General features: G+C 46.6%; 1 long non-coding RNA gene across 1 annotated transcript in view; it reads right to left on the bottom strand.

Moving 5' to 3' along the window:
* Positions 1-638: 638 nt before the first annotated feature.
* LOC140116786 (uncharacterized) overlaps positions 639-25,145 on the bottom strand; it is a 40,865-nt gene continuing 16,358 nt past the window's right edge. The window contains exons 2-3 of the long non-coding RNA XR_011852961.1: positions 9,404-9,445; positions 639-1,097 (exon numbers count right to left, since the gene is read on the bottom strand). This is a non-coding gene — a long non-coding RNA (uncharacterized lncRNA). The remainder of the gene's footprint in view (positions 1,098-9,403; positions 9,446-25,145) is intronic.

Genomic DNA, 25,145 nt, shown 5'->3' with positions numbered 1-25,145 from the left:
CAGCTATCAGGGGTGTGATGTTTAACTCCGTATATGCCTGGACCTTGCGTGACACCTGGACTCCCAGATATTTAAAGGTGGACACCACCTGGACTGGGACGGGAAGGGAGTGTACCCCTATATCTGATAAGGGAAAGAGGGCCGATTTGTCCCAGTTAACCCGGAGACCTGAGAACCCCCCATAGCGTTCTATCAGGGACAGAAGGGATTCCAGAGAGGGGCCCACATCCCCAAGGTATACAAGTGTATCATCAGCATATAGAGATACCTTTTCAATGATAGAACCTCTAGCAATGCCCTTAATGCTATCAGAGTGACGGATCGCCACAGCAAGGGGCTCAATGGCAAGTGCGAAGAGGAGGGGAGATAGTGGGCAACCCTGTCTAGTGCCCCTGGCCATAGGGAGAGTAGGTGAGATATTAAGATTGGTCCTTACCCTAGCCCTAGGGTCGTTATACAATAACCTAACAAGTGCTGTGAAGCGAGGGCCAATACCCAGCCTGGGCAAGAGGGTCCACAAATAGGGCCACTCCACAGAATCAAACGCCTTGCAATTATCTAAGGATAATATAAACCCAGGGTCTGAAGACTTCTCTGCCTCTGCTATATTCAGGTGTAATCTTTGTATATTTATGTCAGTTCCCCTCCCTGGCATAAAGCCTGTCTGGTCTGGGTGAACCAAGGATAATATTACTTTATTAAGCCTTGTTGCCAGAATTTTTGCTAGTATTTTAACATCTGAGTTTAGGAGGGAAATTGGACGGTATGAGTCGGGATGCAGAGGGTCCTTACCAGGCTTGGGAAGAACTACAATAAGGGCCTCTCGCATAGAATCAGGGAGGGAACCGCTGTCGAGCGCATCGGAGTACAGGCTAAGGAGATGGGGGACCAGAGTCTCACAGTTATCCCTATACCACTCACCTCCCAGCCCATCAAGTCCAGGTGTCTTACCGGGGGGCAACGATTGGATGGCCAGTTCCACCTCCTCCGCCGAGAGCGGGGCATCAAGCTCCGATGACTGTGCCGGTGTGAGCCTCCAAAGTGGAAGACTGTCAAGGAATCTGGAAATCTCGACGGAAGAGGCGGACAATCTGGAGCTGTAAAGAGAAGAGTAGAATTCGTGAAAAACCATGTTAATGGCCCGGGGTTCTGTGTTCAAGGCTCCGCTACTGTCAAGGATAGATGGAACGGAAGCACACGGACGTTCAGCCCGCGAGAGATATGCAAGCAGCTTCCCATTTTTATCTCCGAATTCAAAGATGGACGCTTCCCTGGCTTGCAGGCGCTTGCTGGTGCGCTCCTTCACTACAGCTAGATGGTTCCTCTGCGCCTGAGCCCAAGTCTTTTTATTCCCCGGAGTAGGTTTCTCTAGATACTCCTTTTCTGCAGTCACCAAAGCGGCGGTCAGCCTTTCCTCCTGCGCATTTAATGACTTCCTATGGCCAGCTACACCTGACATGAATGCTCCCCGCACTGAGGACTTGTACGAGTCCCAGACTAGGAGAGGATCAGGATGGGTGGAGTGTACATCCCAGAACTCGCTGTGCGCTGCCCTAACAGTACTCTGGACCGCTGGGGATAGGAGCCAGGCCGGGTGCAGGCGCCATAAGCGGGAGTCGCTGGGGGGGCCTATAAGGAGACTGATGAGCAAGGCGGAGTGGTCTGATGCACTGCGCGGGCAATAGGATACTTGATCAACGTGCTGCATCATATCCGGGGAGACAAAGGCCAGATCAATCCGAGAGAAGCTCTTGTGCACAGAGGAATAGAATGAATATTCTCTCTCTTGAGGATGTTTACTACGCCAAACATCGGTGAGGTCTAGAGAAGTGAGCCACTCATTCAGACGGACCGAGCCTGTGTCTAGGCCGCTTGTGCGATCCAGGGAGGGATTAGGGACTGCATTGAAGTCACCAATGCAGAGGATCGGACTAGGAGGCATAGAAGCAAGTTTACTGGAGATTAGGTGCAATACAGCTGGATCAAAGGGAGGTGGGACATAGACCGACACTATAGTGAAAGTAAAGCCCCACAAGGCACAATGTATGACTACGTACCGGCCAAAGTGATCCGGTGCTACCTGTATGACCTCTATGGGAAGCGCTTTGGATATGAGTATGGATACTCCCCTGGCGTAGACAGAGTAGGAGGAATGATAACCTCTAGCCACCCATGTCCGCTTCAGAGAGAGGACCTTCTGACCCGTAAGGTGTGTCTCTTGGATACATACAATGTGAGGGGCCTGACGCTTAATGACGTCTAACATCAGAGCCCTCTTGAATTTGGAGTTGAGTCCCCTCACATTCCAACTCATTACCTTAAGTGAAGACATCTTAGCGGAAGGGAAAGGGGTGTGGGGAAGGAGACGTGAGCAACCAAGCATTCATCCTTTCATACCACAAAGACATAGACAGACAGACAACAGTGAGCATAACAAATATAACCAGAACTGTACTAACAATCCCAAGAATATAAACCCCCTGTCTAACACCCTAACAGCAGTAGTGCAGACCTAGACCCAATAACAATCAAAGAATAGAACAGTGGTCCCTAACTCAAGACAAACTTACACCATTTGTCCCGGGACCCCTAACCCTCAGAGTATATATAAACAGGAGGTATTTAGGCAGCCATGTTTAAAGAGAACAAAGGAGGGGAAAAGGGAAGAGTATTATGTAGAGGGGAGCGGTAAGAGGATAAGGGAGGGGGGGGAGTAGGTACAAAGAAGGGGAAGGGGAGGGGAAAGAGAAATAAGTGCCATATGTGGCGCACAGGCCAAATTGACCAAAAGAGATAGCACATCAGTTATGGGGCACCATATACGAGGCGTGCGCCCCAATGTAAAGCAATATTAGAAAATTAGAGCAATGATTTAGGACCCCTAAGCATCAATACAGGACTAAGTCCAGCAATGTCATAGCTCATCAGATAAAAGGATATATGAGTCCAGTCACTCAGGAGGTGCGGGCCTTGCAGCGGGAGCCCGTGGAGCTGCATCAGCCCAGTGAAGTGCTTCGGTTGGGCAGGTGAAGAATCGAGTCTTCTGTCCGTCCACAATTCGGAGCTTGGAAGGGTACATCATGGAGTATTTATACCCCTTGTCACGGAGACGGGCACGGACCTCAGTGAATTGTGCGCGTTGTTTCCTGACGGATGCAGAGAAATCAGGGTAGAAGGACACTCTGCTGTTGGCATAGAGGATTTCTCCCTTGGTACGGACAGCCCTGAGGATAGAGTCCCTGTCCCTAAAGTGCAGCAGCCGGGCCAGGAAGGGTCTTGGATTGCCCCCTGGGGGGCCAGGGCGGGATGGCACACGATGGGCCCTTTCCACTGTGAAGAACGGGGAGAAGGTATCTGCAGGAAGCAAATTTTTGAGCCAATTTTCAAAAAAGGATACAGGGTCAGACCCTTCTACTTTTTCAGGGAGGCCAACCACTCTGACGTTGTTCCGTCGCAGGCGGTTTTCGAGGTCGTCCGCTCTGTCGATGGATGCAGACATTTGGCGCTGAAGCTCTCTTATCTGTGTCGGCATAGGCCTCTGGACATCTTCCACCTCAGATATTCTGCGCTCAGTTTCGGTGATTCGCTCTTTAGCTTTATGGACATCGTGTCTTAAAAGAACAAAGTCCTGTCGCAGCTCATCCACCTTGGTAACCAGTTTGGATTGGCATCCGTTAATGGCCGCCAGCACCTCTGCAAATTTGCGGTCCAGTTCAGTGGCCACGTCAGGCGGATCAGCGCCCTCTTCATAGCTTACAAGCTGTGGCGGGCTCTGGGAGCCTTCAAAGAGGGAGGGAGAGGAGTTTGGGGACCCCTGAGGAGAGCAGGGCTGTGTGCGGGAGAATCTCCCCAACTTTTTGGCAGCGTTCGACTGAATCTGTGCTAGAACGGCTTGGGATGTGGAGCATTCCTGCGCATCCAGGGGTTCCAGGGACTGGAAAGGAGGATCTTCATGGACGGATTCATCATCCGATGGAGGCGCAGACACCCCGGACGCTGCTTTGAGCAATTTAGCCGTCTTCCTCCGGTTACCCATGGCGTCTGGGCAGAGAGGGCCAGTGATAAACAATCGAGGAGCCTAGCGTCCAGTAATTAGCAGAAATAGAATCAGGGCCCACGTGGGAAATTGCAGCGGCACTGCAAGGGTTAATATAAAACAGAACCCGGGCAGGGGGTCACTGGGAGTATGGAGGACTCAGTGCTGGGCTGCACAGCTTGGGGTCCCCAGGTGAGAAGTGGGCAGCAGCAGGGGAATTACTTCCCTACCTTACTCCTGGCTTCAGTCCGGCAAGGGAGAGGTTAACCCTGCGCGCCTAGGCCTCAGGCAGCGCAGGGGAATCCAGTATAGTGGCGCCTCCGGCAGGCTGCAGGGCTGACTGGAGCGCTGCCGCGATCCTACAAGTGGGTCGGCGGCTCCGTATGTCCAGAGGCGGGGGGGGGGTTTCCCTCACCGCTCCGGTGTGCAGCCGCGATGTCGGGCGGCTATGGTCCCGCCGCCGCGCTGGGCACGTGGGAGGCTGCAGGAGCTGGAGTGCGGGGGGACCGAACGGAGCCGGAGACCTCCGCGATACCGGCACCGGAGTGTGGAGGCAGGTACCCGCGGCACCGGGGAGCAGGCTGGAGGGGGTACAGGTGGAGGATGGCTGCCTAGGAAGGGTGATAGGGTGCCGGGTCCCGGGAGCTCCGCGGCGCACGTCCTCCTAGTTCGGCATCAGGCCACGCCCCCCGCGCCGCTATCTTTTTGAGGCTGCCGACAGCTTTGCCGGCAGCCAGCGCTGTGAAAACACCCGCGATCGGTACTAGCACCGATCGCGGGTGTTACCGGTAAGCCTTTGCTGCAATATGCAGCAAAGACTTACCGGCTATGGAGAGGGCTCGGCCCGTGAGCCCTCTCCATGCAGCGCGACCTGCCCTCTCCATGCAGGTGGGGGCCGCAAAATATTGTCCCGCGGGCCGCGAGTTTGAGACCCCTGATGTACAGCTTCCATTGGAGGTTGTCCAGGACTGACAATGAATGGATGGTTCTTAGAAAGTGTCATTAATTGGAGAGGGGGGAGGTCAAACACCTAGACCTACAGCTATCAGCTGATACGAGCAGATTGTAAGGAGTCAGATTCTTTCATTGTGAGGACCTAAAGCCGGGGTGACCAAATAAAAAGAACCCTGCACAAGTTCTAAGTTCCAGAGGTCCTCAGGGCTTTGGGCGCACACAGCTCAGCCAGAAGTTCCTGCCATGATGCAAAACGCTTCAGTCAATCAATAGAGGAAGACATGTCCATAATTCCAACCATGAAACCAGTGCTGAAGACCAGGAGGTTTCAGCGATGTGGCAGTCCAGCCTTAAAGACTCCAAGACTCCAAAACTTAGAGCCCTAGCAGCCAAGCTAGTACCAAGGTCTTTTCAGGGGAAACAGCCACTACTTCTCACCATCCCCGTAGGGTCAGACAGTAGGTGTTCTCCTTAAAGAGACATTGCCAATTAAGGCCACCTTAAAGGCGTGTGGAGACTTAAAGCCATAGATGCTCCACTAGGGAATCCCCGTAAACAGACAGATGGCCACAATTTTGGGAGTTATGGAGTTACAGTAAGTCCTAGCTGTATACTCTTACATTCCAAGAGATTCAAACACCAAGAGAGGGCAAACACCAGCCTGGGTTTCAAACCGTCCTAGGACCTGAGGCGTGAGAACCGCTCATGGATGCAAGGCCATGAAGCCATATTTGGGGTCTAAACGTGATAGGGTGCGGCCAGATCTGATAGCACCATTTACTGCCTCCGTACAATCATCAGTTGAGAAGTTACCATCCATCTCGGGTTCGGAAGTTTCAGGTGCCAAACCCGTCCCCTCCCAGACAAGGGTAGGAAGGGTTTGCAAGGATGGTATAAAGTGGACCTTGTGTGGTGGTGTGGAACTTCACAAGGGTGAATATACTTTTATTTTGGCCATCGCTACACTGGATTCCAAGATTAGCTCGGAGCAATAAGGCAGGTCAATAGATATTGATGAGGACTAAGGTTCTAGGAATGTAGCTCAGCGATTGGCACGTGGCCATATTATCTTCATGACCCATCTGCCACCTTGTTTCCTATAGCGGGGGATGGAGGGATAGGTTCTTCCATACAACGTTACACACACAACAATGAACGTTATTCAGGTGACTCCTCGGAAGCCGGGAGACCAGAGGTAACATCTGCATCCGCTAGAAAGCCTCCGGCGCTGCATTATTAGCCAGATCAGTGCCATGTCAGGAGAGGCTGTCGCATTACGTCTGCATCACTGCCAGCAGTCTGCGCCATCTGCAAGTGGAGGAGACAACGCCGCAGATCACATGAAAAGGATCACTTCAAATGGGCTTGTGTACGGCGCGGGCGAACGTCAGGTTTCATAGAGAGGCAAGAACAAACAGAGCAGATAATGGAGGAGATGGATGAAAGCAAAAGCAAGTGCGTAAAAAAAAAAAAAAACCACTTTCTAGGGCAACCATTAGCCTTTTAACCCCATTTTGGCCTCTAGACAACATAAATATTGCATTCTAGCGGTTCTTACTGGGGCAGTAGTCCACCTAATAATCCACCGCAAAAAAGCACAACTATGTCTAGTATGGAAGGCAAAGCATGAGAAATAGCCCTATGAGATGGGACGTAGCTGCCAAGACTTCAGAGGCGATGCCACTGCTGAAATCACAGTGATAGAGCCTGATCCTTTATTGTAACATTAATAAATTGGAGGCAGATTTTCTGTGTTTTAAAAAAAATTGTTATGAAAAACTCGGTGTGAAAATCTGCTCCTCCTAGATATCCTTGTTAAAGGAACACTCCAATCAAAGCCAATTCACTGAATAATATGTTGTGCAGGGTCTAAAGGGAGGAGAATGACTCATTGTTATTGTTTTGGCCGGCCTGCACATCCAATCCTCCTGACATATGCCTCCTTACTATTCAGGACTTTAAGTCATGTGATCAGGGTGATTTCATCACCTTTACCCAGTAACATTAGCATCTACCTCACGTATACATCTGATCACATGAAATCACACCATGTTGAATATTGGCAGACAGTCCCTAAATACTCCATACAGCAGCATGTCCTAGCAGTGAGACCTGTCAATCAGGAACAAGGAACGCAGGGTAATGTAAGTAAAATTTAATATGCAGGATATGCCATAGAAAGGGACTATTTAGGGATAAAGGCAATGCTTTTTAATTACAGTTTTTTTATGAAGTTATTATTTTGGGTGGGTCAATTTGAATGAGAAGTTCGCCTTAAAGGGATTTTCCCACAAAGGAAAGTTTACTTGATGATCATTGGGCGTCCTAGTGCAGAGACCCCTGCAGATCGCAAAAACGAGGGGTCCTTTGGACCCCTGGTCACTCCTCAGACGGCCGCTCATGACCGGTTTGCTCCATTTATCTCTACGGAGCTGACGGAGATCAGTGAGCGCGGCGCTCGCCAATTTCCGTCAGCTCCATAGAGAGTAATGTCTGTCACGTGCGGCTTCATTAATCTGAGGGAGCGATTTTCATTTTCGCGATCTGTGGCCATCTTAGCACCGAGACCCCCACTGATCAGCAAGTAAGGCCCCATTCTGTGGATAGAGTCCAACTTTCCTTTGTGGGAAAATCCCTTTAAAGGAAAACTACCACTTTAAAATGACCCTTCTGACCCACAAATACCTTAAGCTAGCTCAGGATGAGCTGATGCCGGACCATATTTTCAATTAAACCAGAAACCGCTGTATTTGTAGAAAAATGATTTTCTTGTGGTAGTAAAATCTCTCTTCGGCGCTTCTATAAGCGTCATACAGCGCGCACCCCGGACCCTGCTCCGCGATCACGCTCTCGTCAGCGCCGCTCCCGTCACTAATTTTGCTGTGCCCGAGAGCCGGTGACGTCACCGAGCTCTCGGGCACACTAGCGCATGCGCACCACCTCCTCCCGGCGCGTCGCGGCCGGATCCCATTGCGCATGCGCGAAGTCCCGAAGCCTCGTAGTATCGCGAGGCTTCGGAGAGAAGACCGTGGGGGTGAGAGAACATTAAAAAAACACTATGCTCGCAGCTCCCACCAACGAAAGGGGGGGCTCCCTCCACTGCCACTACGAGGCTTCGGGACTTCGCCCATGCGCAATGGGATCCGGCCGCGACGCGCCAGGAGGAGGTGGTGCGCATGCGCTAGTGTGCCCGAGAGCTCGGTGACGTCACCGGCTCTCGGGCACAGCAAAATTAGTGACGGGAGCGGCGCTGACGAGAGCGTGATCGCGGAGCAGGGTCCGGGGTGCGCGCTGTATGACGCTTATAGAAGCGCCGAAGAGAGATTTTACTACCACAAGAAAATCATTTTTCTACAAATACAGCGGTTTCTGGTTTAATTGAAAATATGGTCCGGCATCAGCTCATCCTGAGCTAGCTTAAGGTATTTGTGGGTCAGAAGGGTCATTTTAAAGTGGTAGGTTTCCTTTAAAAGAGCTTTCCTGACACATAATAAGGAAGGTGCAGGTGTATCAGCTGGCCGGTTGGTGTGAATGCCGTCTTTTTAAAAGCCACACCCATATATAGGGATCGGCCACACTCCTGTTATGGAATAAAAAGCTCAAAACCATTACAACACAAGGAGAATGGTGTTGGAAAGGTAGGAATGGCTTTTACAAAAAATAATAGTACATATGAGCCAAAACTTTTCTAAAAGGAGACCGTCTTCTACTACACCAGATTTATCATCCAGGAGCAGACTCGCAGATAAATCTGGTGCTATACAAGACAGTCAAGTCAAATTTTTAGCCACTTTTGATAAATTTGCCTCATTACATTTAATACAAGTTCAGGTGAATGCAACAATTCAGCAAGGCGTTTTATTGTCCGATCCCAGCTCCGCTAAATAATGTAATAAATGAGAGTCCTCATGTGAATGTCCCCATCTCTAGAAGCATCGGACCGGAGAGGCAGCGCAACGTAACTCTACACATCACCCAGATCAGCGCGGCCTTGGCTCAGCGACGTTACCACATTATGGACGGCGGCCAACAACGTTTAACGCCGGCATTGAAAGTTATTTCTCGGATACTTTAGAACTTGGCCAAATATTTAAGGAGCGCAGCGCTTATCCCCCGCCATCATCTCGCTGGTTACTGAACTGAAATTCAATCCGGCAGAAAACCGGTTTATTAACCCCATTAATTGCATTTTACTTGGGCTTTGATCACAATACGCCATTGGCCGCGGCTCAGAAGGAGAGATTGTACTACGTTGTGTTATATCAGCGCCTAATAATGAGGTTAAAGGGCCAACGTAAAGAAAACTTATGACCTATGGGAAAATGAACGTGAACACAGAGCTGGCAGCCTGACAAGGTAAGGAGAGCCGAGTCTACACACACATCAGAAGGATTTGATAAGATAATCACGTACCCGTGGCCAGGACTCCATTAGATCCGTCTGCAGTCACGCCACCTAGGAGAAGAGACAAAAGGAATATTGTTGTTAGGAAACTTTTCAGTTAATAAAAATAAAAACAGTTTTGAAGATTTAGAGATTTTTCATGTTTAAAGGGATTTTCCATATTCACAGCGGTTAGAGTGGGATATCCATACACCCATCCAGGACATCACAGAAAGTCGGGTCCTGCTGCCTGGAGGGGAAGGGCCACATTATCTGCTGGGTACAGGACGTCACAGGAAGTCCAGAGTCCTGCTTCACTTGGGGTAGAGCACATCGAGCACTGGCCACAAGAGGTCACAGGAAGTCCAGCATCCTGCTTTATGGTGGGGGGCACGTGATTTGCTGGACAAAGTCAGTCCAGACTCCTCTTGCACATACAGATGAAAAACATACTCAACCTGCTGCTCCAATCATTAGTGAGAACAGGAACCCCACTCTCCAGATTGCTGGGAGTCCCGTCCTCGTAAGGAGCTCCACATGGATTAAGTGGTTATCCCCTATACCAGTGATGGCGAACCTTTTAGGGGCCGAGTGCCCAAACTGCAACCCAAACCCCCCCCTCCTTATTTATCGAGAGGTGCCAACCAAAAATTAAAGCAGTAACTTTTTATATTTCTCCCTGTTTTTCAACAACTGTCAATCATATTGGCCTCTTGAGGACACCAACACAGAAGGATGGAAATATTGTATTATTCTAGCTGCTTTCCAGTGTCCCTCTGTACACAGAGAATCGTGGAACCAGCAGGTCTTCCAAAGATAATTCGGACCCGTCTACTCATTCTCCCTCTTCCTACAGTCCCAAGTAGCGAAGTAAGTATCACTTTAAGATTCTTTGAGTCCTGTCTGGTGTGCTGTGGCAATTGCCCTGGTGACCACAGAAAGGGCTCAGAGTGCTGCCTCTGGCACCCGTAGCCATAGGTTCGCCACCAATGCCTTATGCTGTGCATACAGGATAGGGCAGTGGTGGCGAACCTATGGCACGGGTGCCAGAGGTGGCACTCTGAGCCCTCTCAGTAGGCACTCGGGCTGTTGCCTCAGCACAGAATTCACCAGACAGGACTTAAGAGATCCTCCTGTCGGCTCAGGGCGTGACACCCAGACCTGAGACTGCAGGAAGATAAGGTGTGGACATGGACAGATTATCATTGGTGCCATTGAAACTCCTGCTCTTAGCTGCACAATTTTTCCTGGTTAGTGGGTTGTCAAGGGAAGCTCCAATGGCAATCTGAATTTTCCCTCCTTCTGTCAACGATATTGGTGTCCTCGGGACCGCTGAAAGCTGCAGCACGGAGCAAGAAGATTTGAATAAGTTAATGCTAGAATTTATGTGTTGGCGCTTTGTAATAAATAAGTGTTGCAGTTTGGGCACTCGGTCTCTTAAAGGTCCGCCATCACTGGGATAGGGGATAATAAGCAAAATGTGGTACAACCCCTTTAATATAGGAATCACTAGCCTAACTCACTCCACCCATCTTAAAGGGAACCCGTCATGAAGCCCACAAAGTACCATCAAACTGTATACCACAACAGTGACAGGGTAACGACGTTCTTCTATACTCTTGGAGATTCCATATTACACAGAATGTGCTTTAAAAACTGTGTTCAAATAACCAAAGGAGTCACTGGGGCGGAGATGAGATGAGACGACGCCATCTTGACTGGTCAATGTATAGAGCATTTACAGCAGAATATAGATGTACACTCACCGGCCACTTTATTAGGTACACCATGCTAGTAACAGGTTGGACCCCCTTTTGCCTTCAGAACTGCCTCAAATCTTCGTGGCATAGATTCAACAAGGTGCTGGAAGCTCCTCAGAGATTTTGGTCCATATTGACATGATGGCATCACACAGTTGCCGCAGATTTGTCGGCTGCACATCCATGATGCGAATCTCCCGTTCCACCACATCCCAAAGATGCTCTATTGGATTGAGATCTGGTGACTGTGGAGGCCATTTGTGTCCAGTGACCTCATTGTCATGTTCAAGAAACCAGTCTGAGATGATTCCAGCTTTATGATATGGCGCATTATCCTGCTGAAAGTAGCCATCAGATGTTGGGTACATTGTGCTCATAAAGGGATGGACATGGTCAGCAACAATACTCAGGTAGGCTGTGGCGTTGCAACGATGCTCAATTGGTACCAAGGGGCCCAAAGAGTGCCAAGAAAATACACCACCACCACCATCCTGAACCGTTGATACAAGGCAGGATGGATCCATGCTTTCATGTTGTTGATGCCAAATTCTGACCCTACCATCCGAATATCGCAGCAGAAAATCGAGACTCATCAGACCAGGCAACGTTTTTCCAATCTTCTACTGTCCAATTTCGATGAGCTTGTGCAAATTGTAGCCTCAGTTTCCTGTTCTTAGCTGAAAGGAGTGGCACCCGGTGTGGTCTTCTGCTGCTGTAGCCCATCTGCCTCAAAGTTGGACGTACTGTGCGTTCAGAGATGCTCTTCTGCCTACCTTGGTTGTAACGGGTGGCGATTTGAGTCACTGTTGCCTTTCTATCAGCTCGAACCAGTCTGCCCATTCGCCTCTGACCTCTGGCATCAACAAGGCATTTCCGCCCACAGAACTGCCGCTCACTGGATGTTTTTTCTTTTTCGGACCACTCTGTAAACCCTAGAGATGGTTGTGCGTAAAAATCCCAGTAGATCAGCAGTTTCTGAAATACTCAGACCAGCCCTTCTGGCACAAACAACCATGCCACGTTCAAAGGCCACAAATCACCTTTCTTCCCCATACTGAGGCTCGGTTTGAACTGCAGGAGATTGTCTTGACCATGTCTACATGCCTAAATGCACTGAGTTGCCGCCATGTGATTGGCTGATTAGAAATTAAGTGTTAACGAGCAGTTGGACAGGTGTACCTAATAAAGTGGCCGGTGAGTGTATGTGATTGTGATGCTGGATAAGAAGATAAGAAATCCTCCTGACAAGTTCCTTTGCTCATTGTATAAGTTATTATATATATACAAAGCAAAGTCCTGAAGTTTCTTGTACTCCGGACCTTCTGCAGGATCTCACATTAGAGACGAAGTGTTGACAAGTGACGTGGGGCGGATGGCGCCCGGTGGGAGCGTGTAATCTGCCGCATTCCACACAACGACGACTATTACAACGTTCCGGATCAGGTGCAGTCAGGCATAGCCGCCAGTTTACTATCCTCCCTCCGAGCGCTGAGCAGGCTGCAAGCGCGTGACCTAGATTTTTATTGGCCATGTTTCCATAATGCAATATAATTAAAAACATGCAGATCCTTCACAAGCCGAGCAGAAAGACAAACGTGAACACGGAAACTGTGGAAGCTACTGAGCGGCGTGTAATACCAGGGCGAAACTTCACAGATCCCCGGATTCTTCATCGACTCCCCGGGAGGATACATACTGCTACATCGTCACATGATGAACGCGGTCCTGATGTCTAACATACTTTAATATAAGCATTTCATCACCATTTTCACAATCTCTGCTTGCTGTCATCGAATAGAGGAATTGATCATTACATACAGAGGTTGTACATAAATATTGCTTACATCGCTGATGGGATAATTGGGTTATAGGATTCTAGGTAATTGTTGAGCTAAAGACAACTCTCCGTTTCTTTTAAGTCAGCACTTTCACGGATACAATGTAACAAAGCGTCAGCCGTGAACAGATAAAGGTTATTAGTTAAAATAGATAAATGGATGCATGCACCTTAAAAGGGGTTGTCCTGCCACCAAAGTGAAATTTCTCGTTTTTTACAGGATAGGGGATATCCTGCTGGTGGTGGGATCCCACAAATCTTGAGAAAAGGGATTCATGGCAGCCACATTGTGCCCCAGAGCAGTCGGTCGCATATGCTCCTTGCTTCTCTATTCATCTAATCTCCATCAGTGGCATAGATAATGAACGGAGCCACAGTGCAAATGAACGACCTGGGGTACAACAGGGGCGTGAGTCCCCAATTTTTGTGATCTTTGGTGGTCCCAACAGCTCCACTGACCATCCTGTGGATAAGGGATAACTAAGTGAACAATCCCTTTATGTCAAAAAAAATAATTCTCCTAATCACGTGGAAATCAGGGATCAGACTACACATGGCTTATCTGTAGTCTGTAACCACAGCAACACATTAAAAACAGACCTGAATACACAAAATAACAACCTATAGATTTTTCTTTTTACAGACCTGTGGTATACAGAGACTGTGCACTTAAGGGGATTTTTCCTTAATTAGAATATAGACGGCCTATCGATATAAGCTTGGTGGGGACATGAGCCTAGTGAATGGTTCCAACTGTGATACAGACCACATCCCCACAAAAGAGCTAATCAATGGAGGCGCCTCGGGCGAGACCCCCGCCAACCTGATAGCAGAATATCCCCCGAAACCAACATTGCTTCATGTATATCTACTGTGGGACTGGAGACCTCAGGATGTTGGGATGAAGAACCTCTTTCACACGTTTCTAAGCTACATAAGATACAAACATTTGCAGTAGGGATCTCACTCTGACTATTGATTATTGGAAGAACATCGCCACAAAAAAGCAGAGGTTGGTCAATCGACTGACCAGTAGACCATGATAATAAGCCAACCTTCAGAAATGGGCAAAGTTTATTCTGGGGCCAACCTTGGTGAATTCACGGTGGGATGGAATCTTCCATGGTTTGTCTTATCTGCAGCATTTAAAGGGGGTTGTTGTCTCTAATATAGCACCAACGTACAACACTAAGCGGCACCAAGAGACCATCTTCACCCAGTCTCCAGTGTCCGGCACACCCCCGAAAGTCAACTGTTGTCCAAAGGGGAGCAACCAAATTTGGTCATGTGGAGCAGACACAAACCAAAGAGGTAAGAAGCCCGGTCAGAATCCATTTATACATCAGTGAATGGGATAACCTGTACGAGAAGAGTTAACAGGCGGCAGAAACTCGCTCGGGGACGCAACGTTCAGATGTGAACTTTGAAGAAACAAAGAGATCTTGTATGGAGCATATTTCACAGCTGGTTCCTAATTGAATTTTGCCTTAAATTAATTTGTGAGACAGTGCGCCGTTCTCTGGCTACGGCTGCAGATTTGGGTTTTATGCGGGCACACACTTATCTGTATCCTATTATACTTCATCACTGCTCCGTCTGTTCTTCCACTAGTCTCGGGTGAGCTCGTCAGACTGCAAAGCTTTGAGGGCCTTCCTTCTCCGAAGAACTACAACTCCCACGACAGAAGTCTAGATATGGGAGGATTACATTCCATCAGAAAATGTTCAATTAAAAACTTTTTTTTTTAAAAAACAAACACACACAAAAACACTGATTGTGTGGCATATTCACAGGTGTCCTTCCAACTCTCATTTCTGTTGGGATAGAAGTTAACCATATGATTAGAGAAACACCCACCGATCTCGGGAAGGTCAGACCCATTCTCGTAAATGAATGAAGCAGCAGGTTGCCCACAAGTCCAGCAGCTCTATCCAAAGTCTACAAGAGGGCAAAAAAAAATCCAAACACCTAGCTCAACTAATCTCCAACACACAACCTCAGTCGATCCATAAACCATGGACCACGCGTTGGCCAGATTTCACGTATTGACCACAGCACAGAGGATGGGACGTGCATCAATGGATCATGCGAGTGGAGGAGATACCCAACACTCTACTTGGCAATTTCAGACACTCCCGTAGTATTGAATGGAGCGGCAGGATGCATGCTCAACCTGAATGCATTAGTAAGAACAGGACTCCCGTTCTCGTCCCAGTGGTCAGATCTTCACCAATCAGATAACGATAAAACTTGACAAAAACAACTTTGAGACACTGATGGGCACATAACAGCCCACAATCATTGGAGATTAATCATATGCCGGTATATGATGAAACACCGCTGCTCCGGCTTGGTAGGGTGACTGTGCGAAGAACAATTCTTGGCGTAAAGCTCCACCATTACCAGACTTGAAACATTGTAGGCTATAGAGAGTGCGCAGGAACACCTAGTTGTGTCGGCACACTCCACCCCCTGGTCACGCCCCCTTTTACACCCACATGTCATGAAGGTGGCATAATGAGGAAAATGATCGCAATTCTTGACGCTTCACCATGCAATGTGATTATTTCAGGGCGTTCATCACAGTGTCCTACATTTTATACTTCACGAGAAGTTTTAGAATTTCCTTCTCTACTTTCCACCTGCATCTTCTGAACTTATCTGCAGAATGATGTACGGCCTATAAAATATTTGCAGATTTCAAGGCTGACATTTTTATGGCGCTCCCCATTACATCGCATACCTCCTCTGGAACTGATCAGACACATGAAATCACCTGCAGGAACATGCAGCCATCGGAAGAGATCTGGTTACATCTTGTTCTTGGGTAACCGGAATTAGAAAAACATGGTCTGCATTTTGTTATTTCTTCTCAAAAAGAGCGCCACAGCTGTCCACAGGTCATGGGTGGTACTGCAGTATGACGCTCTACTAGACTGGTGTAAGAAAAATGCTACTTGTCCATTACGGATCCATTATGTGACATTGTGTTATATACATACATTATAACCATCCATATAAAACACTCTGTAGCACAATGCTGTAGCGCCTTCCCATGTGCCCAGCAGACAGAGGTGCCAAGAGGAGATTATACCCTTCTGTTTCACAGAGCAACGCTAGGAAGAACAGGGGGCACCGCGCCAGCAGTAACACACGCGTGATGAAGCCGCCTCTCATGGGACAATTACTTTTGCGTTCAAAGCTCTAATTTAAAAAGAAAATCCACTCTGAAAAAAAAAAAAAAAAAACACACCCTCAAATTGGAGAGCTATATTATCTGCGAAAAAAAGCAATTTTTTGTTCAGGAATATTACGCAGAAGCGCTGGAGAAAAAAAAACAATTTTTTTTTCGGGATACCTGCAAAGATGTAACGTTTTGGTGAAGAAAAAAAAAAGGAAGAGGAAGAAAGGAGGGGAAAAAAAAAGGAAGAGGAAGAAAGGAGGGGAAAAAAAAAGGAAGAGAAAGAAAGGAGGGAAAAAAAAAAGGAAGAGAAAGAAAGGAGGGAAAAAAAAAAGGAAGAGAAAGAAAGGAGGGAAAAAGAAAAGGAAGAGAAAGAAAGGAGGGAAAAAGAAAAGGAAGAGAAAGAAAGGAGGGAAAAAGAAAAGGAAGAGAAAGAAAGGAGGGAAAAAGAAAAGGAAGAGAAAGAAAGGAGGGAAAAAGAAAAGGAAGAGAAAGAAAGGAGGGAAAAAGAAAAGGAAGAGAAAGAAAGGAGGGAAAAAGAAAAGGAAGAGAAAGAAAGGAGGGAAAAAGAAAGGAAGAGAAAGAAAGGAGGGAAAAAGAAAGGAAGAGAAAGAAAGGAGGGAAAAAGAAAGGAAGAGAAAGAAAGGAGGGAAAAAGAAAGGAAGAGAAAGAAAGGAGGGAAAAAGAAAGGAAGAGAAAGAAAGGAGGGAAAAAGAAAGGAAGAGAAAGAAAGGAGGGAAAAAGAAAGGAAGAGAAAGAAAGGAGGGAAAAAGAAAGGAAGAGAAAGAAAGGAGGGAAAAAGAAAGGAAGAGAAAGAAAGGAGGGAAAAAGAAAGGAAGAGAAAGAAAGGAGGGAAAAAGAAAGGAAGAGAAAGAAAGGAGGGAAAAAGAAAGGAAGAGAAAGAAAGGAAGAGAAAGAAAGGAGGGAAAAAGAAAGGAAGAGAAAGAAAGGAGGGAAAAAGAAAGGAAGAGAAAGAAAGGAGGGAAAAAGAAAGGAAGAGAAAGAAAGGAGGGAAAAAGAAAGGAAGAGAAAGAAAGGAGGGAAAAAGAAAGGAGGGAAAAAGAAAGGAAGAGAAAGAAAGGAGGGAAAAAGAAAGGAAGAGAAAGAAAGGAGGGAAAAAGAAAGGAAGAGAAAGAAAGGAGGGAAAAAGAAAGGAAGAGAAAGAAAGGAGGGAAAAAGAAAGGAAGAGAAAGAAAGGAGGGAAAAAGAAAGGAAGAGAAAGAAAGGAGGGAAAAAGAAAGGAAGAGAAAGAAAGGAGGGAAAAAGAAAGGAAGAGAAAGAAAGGAGGGAAAAAGAAAGGAAGAGAAAGAAAGGAGGGAAAAAGAAAGGAAGAGAAAGAAAGGAGGGAAAAAGAAAGGAAGAGAAAGAAAGGAAGGAAAAAGAAAGGAGGGAAAAAGAAAGGAGGGAAAAAGAAAGGAGGGAAAAAGAAAGGAGGGAAAAAGAAAGGAAGAGAAAGAAAGGAGGGAAAAAGAAAGGAAGAGAAAGAAAGGAGGGAAAAAGAAAGGAAAAAGAAAGGAAGAGAAAGAAAGAAAGGAAATAAAGGAAATAAAGGAAAAGAAAAAACTAAAAGGAAGAAAAAAAAAGACAGAAGAAGTAGAAGGGTTGTAGGAAAAGCAAATGAGTAAAAGTAAGAAAAAAGGGAAATATAGGGAGGGATGGAAGTAAAGAACACCTGACATCTCCATAGACAATGTCTAGAAGAATGTTGCTGTATACAACAGAATAGAAACAATTGTGTCCCCGATGTGTCCTGCTCCTGTCCTTACACATCCCATTACTACAGGACATCACTACAGCACTCCTCTGCGTAGTCACTGCTTCTGCAAAGGATGCTGGGGGATTACAGCTCTAAAGCACAAGGAATAGTAAATGATGTCTCGGTTTATCAGGATTGAAGAGTTTACTTTATTATTTGCTAGGATCTATAGTTGTCTTGGGAGTTGTAGTCACTTTGCCTCCTCTCGGATTGCTCCTGAGTACACCTACACAGCCATCAGCCGATACCGGGACAAGAGATACAATCCAGGCGAGCAGATGGTGTTGGACAAAACACAACTCAGAATTCCTCTTCAGGGTGAGGCTCCTTGTTAGACATCGTAGACTAAGAGCTCATGAGAGACTGACCCGCGCCTCATCCCCATCTGTTACAGTATAAGAAGATGGATCTGACACATCACATCGGCCAAATGGTAAAATGGGAACATAAATTCTGTAGGTAGGAATCCCTCTGCTGCATCATATAGTTCTACCTATACACCGGCCTCAGGAAAATTACTGCCCGCTCCAGTAGCCCCCTGATAGCTCCAGCAATAGTCCAATAGTCCTTAACAATAGAATTTTTAGAACATGACCCAAAACATTATGTGAAAAGCAATATGCAATGAAATTTGGTCCACCCACACACACAGATTGGGAGCATGAGTCCCAATTACTCTGCCCACACACAGGGATTGGGAGCCGAGTCCCGATTACTCCGCCCACACACAGGGATTGGAAGCGTGAGTGCCGATTACTCCACCCACACACTGGGATTGGAAGCGTGAGTGCCGATTACTCCACCCACACACTGGGATTGGAAGCGTGAGTGCCGATTACTCTGCCCACACACAGGGATTGGAAGCGTGAGTGCCGATTACTCTGCCCACACACAGGGATTGGAAGCGTGAGTGCCGATTACTCTGCCCACACACAGGGATTGGAAGCGTGAGTCATGATTACTCTGCCCACACACAGGGATTGGAAGCGTGAGTCATGATTACTCTGCCCACACACAGGGATTGGGAGCCGAGTCCCGATTACTCCGCCCACACACAGGGATTGGAAGCGCGAGTGCCGATTACTCCACCCACACACTGGGATTGGAAGCGTGAGTCATGATTACTCCACCCACACACAGAGATTGGGAGCGAGAGAGTCCCGATTACTCCGGGCCACATACATGGATTGGGAGCATGAGTCCCAATTACTCTGCCCACACTTTTCCTTGTACATTTTTGTCCCTATAACCGGTTATACCATCAACTCTCACACACAAATTTTTATGCATCGGATTACAGTGACGTATGACCGATCAGGAATCATCACGTGTCGCTTTTCCTCTTCCAAGTAACAGTGACTATTTCTACATGTAAAGCCTCATCCTATTTATAGCAACCACTCATTTTCCAGTGAATAACAGAAAAATGAGATATTTTAAGGGACCGCGGAGTTAACTGAGCACAATTAGCATGCAGATTGCACAGAGACTTCTGTTCCAGTCAACATCAACATGTGCTGCCCCTGGGGGGGAAACCGAATTATGTCTGGGGTCAGTGGACCTTCCAAGTCTGGCCCACATCTTGTTACGTAGAGATGCCCATGGCTCCTCATATTAGCTCCTAAATGACTACACTGCCTTCCCTGCAAGGGGAGGGGGAACATTCCAAAAATGAGGAGCCCTGAGCCAATTGTATTTTCACTCCGGTTCACTCACCCATATGTTAAAACACGTCTAATATTATATAGGCCCCCGTGTGCTGCCATAACGGCTCCGACCCGTAATTAGCTCCACAAGACGCGTCCTGAGTTTTTACACGATGATCTGTTAATCGAAAACCATTAATGGTCCGAAGGGCAAAATTGCCAACAACCACAGAACAGCACAAAACGCCACCCCAGAAATAATAAATACCCCAGTGCGGCACTAAATACCTCCTCAGAAGCCCCAGAACAAAACACTTAATACATACCCCACAGCAGAATATAATTGTGACCCCAGATTAGACAAAGAATAAGATGAATCCCAAGAGAAGACATAATACATAATAATGCAGACCACAGAGAAGATCATCACCCCTCTTCATTCAAAACTCAATAGTTTTCTGTGATCCTTTCACTGCTCCATGTCCTGACAGCAATGCATACTAACCTCATCAGGATGCGGACCAGAACCTGCAGTAGGACCCAAGAGTGCCAAATAATTGTAAGGCTACACTCACATTTTGTTTCTTGGATACACTCAGCATATTTTTTTCCATTCATCTGTTTATACACAGCAGAGGCCATAATAACCCATAAGGGACAGATGCAACAGTATTGCATCCGTCCCCAGCCTCTGCAGAGTATATCCTCAGGGATGTCACTAGTGATGTAAACGACCATTGAAGGCGAGCTACGCTGCCCAGAAAACATCCTGAACATCGGAAGCAGCCAACTGCTGGTTGCTTTTGCAGTTCAATACGTCTCTCGCTTTCTGGCAGGAACACCAATATATATTTTTTTTCCAGCTCACCTCATATTCATACAGTTCTCAGATGTTCTCAATTGTCTTATATCATCAATATCTGTCATCCAAGAGGAAAACTGACCCCGTGCTCACCTCAGGCGCCACAAATCTCAACAGCCACTAAATCCTGACGAATGTCTCTTCACGAGACTGTTCTGATATTCCCCATATGTAATCTAAGGCCAGCAAGTCTCAATAAACCAGGTCCAGTCCAAATATGGCGCAGCCAATTGCCAGGGATGCAAACTAAAGGGGGATGTCGCAGAATTTTAAATAAATAATTCAACAAGGATAAGTTCACGCAGGTGCATTTTGTCCAAGAAATTTTTTTATAAAATTTGGGGGTGCCGTATGTAGTCAAGTATAAGACGAGGGCCTCTAATTTTACCACCGAACCCTGGGAAAACCTATTGACTCGAGTATAAGCCGATAGTGGGAAATACATTGGTCACAGCCCCCAGTAGCATATAGCCAGCCAAATGTTTTGATTATAAAAAAATAAAATAAATAAAGATATTGATGACCTATCAACAGTAGTAACAAATCGTAGGGGATCGGGGACGATCAGAAGATTCCGGCACATAGACAATGATCTGGGAATGACCAAGAGCTCAGTTGACGTTCCCAACTTTGGCCACAACAAAGAACAAAGGGTGCAAGCGACAGACCACCAAAGCTTTCTGGTATTATCTGCAAGATCAGCAGTCTGTTTTTTTGTTTGTTTGGTTTTTTAGAATGATAATTGTAGAAGAACCTTTTAATATTTTTCCATCCGGATGTTGTTCAGAGACGGCCTACCACCGGTTCTGAATAACTACAGAAGACCCCCATCATAAAAGTAACCAGTGGAAGAGCAGCCAATTTCAACTTTTTACCAAAATTTCCCCCAAATTTGTACGCAAATGACCTGAAGAGTCACGTATTGCTTGAAATTAGTCACTTTTAGAGGCTGAAAGGGGGGGGGGTCCTTGCGATCAGATCCAAGTAGGTGGTGCTGCTGTTTAGGTGTCTTAGTCTTAAGGTGATTAACACCCACGATTGATGCCAGCACAAATCACCGTGATTAGTGGCAGGTGTCTACAGTGTAGTGCAGCAGACACCCACCAATTATGATCAGGGCTCAGTCCGAGAGCCCTCGCCATTCATCCCAAACAATGTGACATACCACAATACTGTATAGGGTAAAATTTGGTGAAGGGTTCTCTTTAGGATCTGTTCACACACATAAGATTGGACAATGATCTCAGTATGGACTTTAGTTCTAAAAATCTTTAAAAGTCTATGATCCACAAAAGTGCACGAAGTTGCTAAAATTCCATTGGTGGGTTATGACCTATATCCACAAGAATTTTTTGGATGAAGTAGAGATAACAAATCTATGGAAACAAGTAACAATAACATGGTGTGGCATGGGAGAGAGAAGACCACTGTTCTGGAGATGGGGGAAGAGTCCCAAAATTGGGAAGTGAACCTATGAGGTTAGGGGACCTGGGTAAGAAGTAAAAACCTAGGAATATGTTAACATATGAATATAATATATGCAGATAACACAGGATCACACACTCACAATAGGCGAGTTTAGCGTCTCTCCTCCCCCACAGCCTGCACCATGACCTCTGCACAGGTCATGGAGCGTGCCCACTACACTCTCCTAAACAAGTCAGCTCAGGCAAAAGGGCTGCCACATAACTGTGTACAGAAATTAGGAAAAAACACAAAAATTCAAAAAAATATAATCAGATTAAAATTAAGATGATAAAAGTCTTCTAAAATATGTATTAAACACATCTAATGTATATATTTTCCTTATGTGTTGCCCTGTATTCTCTATATAGTGAATATTTTTTGGCACACCATTAACCTGGGAACTAGAGACAACGGATGAACGATGACTCCGCGTCTCGTCTCATCGGTTTTCCGTCACTGCCAGAACACGCGCACAGATACATTTTAATCATCCATAAAACGAGGCAGAATAAAGTGCGGCTAAATTACTCCACTTGTTCCCAGCCAATAGCGCTAATTTATCCGGAGAAGTGACCGCCGGAGCCCTTAAGGGTGATCTATAAGGCCATCTGTTTCAATTACGCAGCCGCCAACCTTCTGACCCTTATTCCAGCCAAGAATTACTCAGCACGGCGGCGAAGTAACAACCGCGGCCGGGGTACGTTTCAAGGTTACGACTAATGCGTGATTCAGCACTTCAGGAGTAAGACATTATAAGTGAGGGACAAAGTCATATGTACGTAGGAGGCTGTGCGTTATACCACCTGGTGTAAACTACCCACTGGAGAACTGAGGGTGAGACTGGGGCGACCTGTGCTAAATCTTATGCAAGTTTTGTAACACGCAGAAATTTTTTTACTAAAATCGTATACAAAAACTGACACGTATAAAAAAAAAAAAATAAGCCATAGTATGCTGCATTTTGTAGGCACTGTATGCGCTTTCCCATTTCCCCATTTTACAAAAATATGCAGTTTTATTTCTATGCAGGTGAGCCCCATCAAATCCCGAGGGGCAGAGTTGGTCCCACGGGTGCATCCACTTTATTCTAGTGTACGGCTTATTTTAAGGTTTTGTAAAAGGGGGATAGAGTAATGTGAAACACATTGGCAGGTGCTGCACCAACTCCAGAGCAGGTGATTTTGGAGCTGGTAGGCTCCCTTTAACCTTCTGTAGCAACCCACAGTACAGGCGGTCCCATACTTAAAGGAAACCTACCACTTGAAGTGGCAGGTTTCTGATGGCAATACCGGGCACCAGCTCAGGCTGAGCTGGTGCCGGAGCTTATTTTAGTTAGTGTTTTAAACCGCGGTATCGCGGTTTAAAACACTTTTTAAACTTTATAGCCGGCGCAGGGAGGTACGCGCTCGGCGCTTACCGTGCGCGCGGCTACATAGGAAGTGAATGAGAGCCGCGTGCACGGTAAGCACCGAGCGCGTACCTGCCTGCGCCGGCTATACAGTTTAAAAAGTGTTTTAAACCGCGATACCGCGGTTTAAAACACTGACTAAAATAAGCTCCGGCACCAGCTCACCCTGAGCTGGTGCCCGGTATTGCCATCGAAAACCTGCCACTACAAGTGGTAGGTTTCCTTTAAAGGACACCTCAGCTTTAAATTGTCTGTAATGAAGCTTTATTGATAATCCTTGGTCCAAATACTGCAAAAAAATGTTAAAAATCCAATTGTCACTGGGGCAAAAAAAAAAAAAAAAAAAATTTGTCTGGATCTACAATTATAAAATATACAGTTTCGACTTACATACAAATTCAACTTAAGAACAAACCTATGGAACCGATCTTGTAGGTAACATGGGGACTGCCTGTACTATTAGATCAGCAGGTGGTAAAGGGAGTATAGAGAAGGGTCAAGGGCAGAGCCCGCTCCATACAGGCAGAGTGTTGGTTGCATATTGTAGCTACACCCATGGATGGCACCGATTGCGGGCGTTACCGTGTTGAATACCATTGGCAAAATCGCTGGTGGCACGACAAATCCGGGAGAACATGCACACAACCATCTTGGAGCGCATCGTCTCCTCCTGTGATATCATCAGGAGAGACAATTAGTAGCCATGTCATTTCACTTGATCTGTTACAGTCTGTCAGTGACACACAGATACAGATCTAAGAATACCGACATACACTACAATACTACCATCATGAAGTAGATGGTATGAGTGATCAGAGCCCCTAGTACCATCGAAGGAATTAAAAACAGTATAAAATAAAATTAGAAGTTCAAAACACACCTCTTTCCTTATTTTTAAGAGAAAAAAAAAAAAAAACACACGCGATAAACATGCTAGATATCGCCCTGTCCCATATGTCCCAATCAAAATATAAAAACGGTTATTCCTGGTGGTGAACCCCGTAACAGAAAAAAACCAAAATGGAGACGCAAAAGCAGAAAAGGGCGGGAGGGCTTTAAGCAGCATGTGGGTGGGGTTTGTATCAATCCTATCCGCTATGCTAAGGATACAGTAGCCTGTGTAGTCTACTACTTCCTGCTCAGACAGGAAATGGCTGCGACCATATGCACCACTAGTTAGTGGTTGAGGTAGGTCATCAGTAATGTTGACACCTGCCAATGTTTTTTGCCTACTCCTTTTATCAAAGAGTTGTTACTAAGAGTTGTGCTCCAAGTCATCCGTCCTAAACGGGGAACTGAGTGGACAATATAGGAGAGAGTAGGGATCTACCCATAACCGGGATCACACAGCTGCAAAATTATATATTGATTTCAACGAGGGATCACAGAGGAAAAGGTCACCGCAGCGTTACAAGGGATCCGGAATTGTTATTTAATGCGGAATACAAGGAAACATTTTTGAATTTTCTCTATATCCGGTCTCTTAGGCCACTGATCTCCACTTCAGAACAGCAGGTATTCTTTTCCCATCCCCCAGTGCAGGTGTGAAGCTAAACCACACAATAGAGCACATAAACCCCGTACGTTACACTTCCCCTGCCGACCATCTGCCAACCGACCTGTGCAGAACTAGGCAAACAAGGCTTTTCCATAAGTCAATAGTATAAACCCTAACTGCACAGAAATGTTCCCCGCCATCACTTCATACAAAGAGTTGCCATGGTGCCATCACGAAGTAAATCATATGGAACCTCTATAGGGAGGTCGTAGTGCACCAACAACAGCCCAACAACCCTCACACATATCGCTTTGGGCCAGGTAAAACACAGAGAGTGAGTGGCCCAAGCCGATCCTA

This window comes from Engystomops pustulosus, chromosome 2 (genome assembly GCF_040894005.1).
Source record: "Engystomops pustulosus chromosome 2, aEngPut4.maternal, whole genome shotgun sequence".
In the NCBI taxonomy this organism is placed as follows: Eukaryota; Metazoa; Chordata; class Amphibia; order Anura; family Leptodactylidae; genus Engystomops; species Engystomops pustulosus.
This window is presented reverse-complemented; position numbering and strand designations above follow the sequence as displayed.